The following is a 5,000-nucleotide window of genomic DNA, read 5'->3' as shown; positions in this document are numbered from 1 at the left end:
CCACACATGTCCCTACACAGGGGTGCACCCAACATCACAATACTGCCTCCTCTCACAGCACACAAACAATGGCAGGAATGAAAGACACAGGTCTGCCACAAGCATGGAATGAGAGCGCCGCCTGTCATGAGCCAAAGGTGCATCCTGACGTGGCAAATCAGATGATGCCGCAGGCATCCACTTACTATAATCACAATCAACAAACCGGCCGCCCCGCCCCGCCCCCCATTAAACCTTTCCTTACAACAATGTGTACCTTAACCTAACCTATATCGTACCGTAACCTAACCTATGACGTACCTAACCTATGTCGTACCGTAACCTAACCTATGTCGTACCGTAACCCTAACCTATGTCGTACCGTAACCTAACCTATGTCGTACCGTAACCTAACCTATGTCGTACCGTAACCTAACCTATGTCGTACCGTAACCTAACCTATGTCGTACCGTAACCTAACCTATGTCGTACCGTAACCTAACCTATGTCGTACCGTAACCTAACCTATGTCGTACCGTAACCTAACCTATGTCGTACCGTAACCTAACCTATGTCGTACCGTAACCTAACCTATGTCGTACCGTAACCTAACCTATGTCGTACCGTAACCTAACCTATGTCGTACCGTAACCTAACCTATGTCGTACCTTAACCTACCCTATGTCGTACCTTAACCTAACCTATGTCGTACCTTAACCTAACCTATGTCGTACCTTAACCTAACCTATGTCGTACCTTAACCTAACCTATGTCGTACCTTAACCTAACCTATGTCGTACCTTAACCTAACCTATGTCGTACCTTAACCTAACCTATGTCGTACCTTAACCTAACCTATGTCGTACCTTAACCTAACCTATGTCGTACCTTACCTAACCTATGTCGTACCTTAAACCTAACCTATGTCGTACCTTAACCTAACCTATGTCGTACCTTAACCTAACCTATGTCGTACCTTAACCTAACCTATGTCGTACTTAACCTAACCTATGTCGTACCTTAACCTAACCTATGTCGTACCTTAACCTAACCTATGTCGTACCTTAACCTAACCTATGTCGTACCTTAACCTAACCTATGTCGTACCTTAACCTAACCTATGTCGTACCTTAACCTAACCTATGTCGTACCTTAACCTAACCTATGTCGTACCTTAACCTAACCTATGTCGTACCTTAACCTAACCTATGTCGTACCTTAACCTAACCTATGTCGTACCTTAACCTAACCTATGTCGTACCTTAACCTAACCTATGTCGTACCTTAACCTAACCTATGTCGTACCTTAACCTAACCTATGTCGTACCTTAACCTAACCTATGTCGTACCTTAACCTAACCTATGTCGTACCTTAACCTAACCTATGTCGTACCTTAACCTAACCTATGTCGTACCTTAACCTAACCTATGTCGTACCTTAACCTAACCTATGTCGTACCTTAACCTAACCTATGTCGTACCTTAACCTAACCTATGTCGTACCTTAACCTAACCTGTATTGCGCCTTAACCTAACCTGTATTGCGCCTTAACGTAACCTGTATTGCGCCTTAACGTAACCTGTATTGCGCCTTAACGTAACCTGTATTGCGCCTTAACGTAACCTGTATTGCGCCTTAACGTAACCTGTATTGCGCCTTAACGTAACCTGTATTGCGCCTTAACGTAACCTGTATTGCGCCTTAACGTAACCTGTATTGCGCCTTAACGTAACCTGTATTGCGCCTTAACGTAACCTGTATTGCGCCTTAACGTAACCTGTATTGCGCCTTAACGTAACCTGTATTGCGCCTTAACGTAACCTGTATTGCGCCTTAACGTAACCTGTATTGCGCCTTAACGTAACCTGTATTGCGCCTTAACGTAACCTGTATTGCGCCTTAACGTAACCTGTATTGCGCCTTAACGTAACCTGTATTGCGCCTTAACGTAACCTGTATTGCGCCTTAACGTAACCTGTATTGCGCCTTAACGTAACCTGTATTGCGCCTTAACGTAACCTGTATTGCGCCTTAACGTAACCTGTATTGCGCCTTAACGTAACCTGTATTGCGCCTTAACGTAACCTGCATTGCGCCTTAACGTAACCTGCATTGCGCCTTAACGTAACCTGTATTGCGCCTTAACGTAACCTGCATTGCGCCTTAACGTAACCTGCATTGCGCCTTAACGTAACCTGTATTGCGCCTTAACGTAACCTGTATTGCGCCTTAACGTAACCTGTATTGCGCCTTAACGTAACCTGTATTGCGCCTTAACGTAACCTGTATTGCGCCTTAACGTAACCTGTATTGCGCCTTAACGTAACCTGTATTGCGCCTTAACGTAACCTGTATTGCGCCTTAACGTAACCGATATTGCGCCTTAACGTAACCTATATTGCGCCGTAACGTAACCTATATTGCGCCGTAACGTAACCCACATTGCCCCTTAACGTAACCTATATTGCGCCGTAACGTAACCTATATTGCGCCGTAACGTAACCCACATTGCCCCTTAACGTAACCCACATTGCCCCTTAACGTAACCCACATTGCCCCTTAACGTAACCCAACACACGTTGGGCCTTAACCCAACACACGTTGGGCCTTAACCCAACACACGTTGGGCCGTAACCCAACACACGTTGGGCCTTAACCCAACACACGTTGGGCCTTAACCCAACACACGTTGGGCCTTAACCCAACACACGTTGGGCCTTAACCTGCTCTGTAATTGTCATACGACGCGTTAAATTAGTGTAGTGTTGCCTAACTGCAACCCCCGCAATATAGTTTGCTACTCGCACTGCCCGGTCCCCAGTGTATCGCTTCATGTTAAACACCTTGCAGCTATACACTGTAATGTGGATGGCAGCAGGACGTACATGCTCAATGCCCTTTGCAGTTGTTCATTGGCATTTGCAGTTGTTCATTGGCATTCGCATGGCGAAGCACTTAGCCTACGCTGTGGTACGGCCTGTGTCAACTGTCCGCTGATGTTGTACGTCCAAATCACACACTGTACTGCACATTGGTCCTCATGTACTGAATGATACATCGTGGTACATGTGACCGTACAACGACTGCGCCAACAACGGCGAACCATGCGGTCCAAATGTTGTGCACTCAGCTACGTGTCGTCTCCCTATAAGAGCTGGATTGCAGTGTGGTATGCCCTGGATGGCGATCAGCATGAGCCGTCTGTTGATGTAGTGGCGCGTGTTGTCAGACGTAGTCGTCTCTTCTCACACACCGTGATAGCACGGTGCACTGCGTTCCACATCTGCGACATGCGACAGAGGCCGGTTGACAGTCGTTCGCGCAATGGACATCGCATACGTACGGGGGCCACCTTCCACGTGTTCGCTAAGCGTGGACATGTTGTTGCGTGTATGTGGGCAGACAGTGTGTCGTGACACCTGACACAGGCATGCAACAATCGTTGAATTTGCAAATGGCGATGGACGCCTACGTTTGCTGGTGACGTTACGCAAATGAACAACTGGTAAACCGTTGTGGTGCGGTTGTTCTCGCTAGGGGTGAATCAGTGATGGCGACGATCGGTTGAGCTACCAACCGGTTGTTGCAGCGATACCCACCATGCCCACGAACGTGAATGGCATGTGGGTGTGAAGCGATACGCGGCGGTGGCTGGGTGGGACCGTCCCCGGCCGGTGAGGGGGGGCCTCCCGGCGTGTTGGCCGTGCGGTGCGTGGGCGCACGCGCTACAGCCGGCTGGTGGGGGCGGCCAGTGGCAGGCGCGCCGGCCGACGGAGGCGGCAGGCGGCGCAGCTGCGCGCCGGCGCACCCTGCACGCGGCGCCGTGCGGCCAAAGTAGGTCCTCGCGGGCCCGGTGCGAAGCGCGGTGGACATCTGCAGTGTGCTGGTCCGATTGAGGACTGTGTGCGCTGAGGATGCGCCGCCGCCCGGCGCTCGGCGCCGCGACGCCGTCTGCTGCTCGGTCGCCTCTGCGGTTCTCGCAGGTGGTTTGTATCGCAGCTGTGCGGACGTGTTGGCGCGTGCGCTGTGCTGGGAGAGTTCGCTTCGGCACCCAAGTGGGGCTTTTGTCCTTCTGTGGCGCTGGCGTTGGAGCTGCCGGTCACCGTAGGTGGCGCGTGTTGTCTCCCGCCGGCAATGCCACGACAGCACGCTCCCGGGCCTCTGTCGGCAGCGGCAAGCTCAGTTGGGAGCACGGGTGGTCGCACCTAAAGCGTCTACTCGCCAAACTCCGGGCGATTGCGCCTCTCTCGAACCCGACCAAGTACTTAGGACGGCGCTGCGCGCCGCCGGGACCTGAGAGGGTTTCGAGGTGTATGGTGCAGGGGAGCTCAGCCTCCTCCTGTTTGCAGAATAATTGAGCGGACGCTTGCGTGTTCGCGCGGGCCCCCGGGACACACTCCCGGGCGGCCGGCTGCTCAGCTCTAGTTGACGCAGCTCCCTGGTTGATCCTGCCAGTAGTCATATGCTTGTCTCAAAGATTAAGCCATGCATGTCTCAGTACAAGCCGCATTAAGGTGAAACCGCGAATGGCTCATTAAATCAGTTATGGTTCCTTAGATCGTACCCACGTTACTTGGATAACTGTGGTAATTCTAGAGCTAATACATGCAAACAGAGTCCCGACCAGAGATGGAAGGGACGCTTTTATTAGATCAAAACCAATCGGTCGGCTCGTCCGGTCCGTTTGCCTTGGTGACTCTGAATAACTTTGGGCTGATCGCACGGTCCTCGTACCGGCGACGCATCTTTCAAATGTCTGCCTTATCAACTGTCGATGGTAGGTTCTGCGCCTACCATGGTTGTAACGGGTAACGGGGAATCAGGGTTCGATTCCGGAGAGGGAGCCTGAGAAACGGCTACCACATCCAAGGAAGGCAGCAGGCGCGCAAATTACCCACTCCCGGCACGGGGAGGTAGTGACGAAAAATAACGATACGGGACTCATCCGAGGCCCCGTAATCGGAATGAGTACACTTTAAATCCTTTAACGAGTATCTATTGGAGGGCAAGTCTGGTGCCA

At 51.2% G+C, this 5,000-nt stretch overlaps 1 non-coding gene across 1 annotated transcript in view; it reads left to right on the top strand.

The window, feature by feature from the left end:
• Positions 1-4,415: 4,415 nt before the first annotated feature.
• The window catches only part of LOC124564254, a 1,910-nt gene continuing 1,325 nt past the window's right edge, over positions 4,416-5,000 (top strand). The window contains exon 1 of the ribosomal RNA XR_006970531.1: positions 4,416-5,000. This exon is cut by the window's right edge and continues 1,325 nt beyond it. This is a non-coding gene — a ribosomal RNA (small subunit ribosomal RNA).

This window comes from Schistocerca americana, unplaced genomic scaffold (assembly GCF_021461395.2).
Source record: "Schistocerca americana isolate TAMUIC-IGC-003095 unplaced genomic scaffold, iqSchAmer2.1 HiC_scaffold_1304, whole genome shotgun sequence".
In the NCBI taxonomy this organism is placed as follows: Eukaryota; Metazoa; Arthropoda; class Insecta; order Orthoptera; family Acrididae; genus Schistocerca; species Schistocerca americana.
The sequence above is the reverse complement of the archived record's forward strand: the minus strand, read 5'-3'. Positions and strand labels throughout refer to the sequence as shown.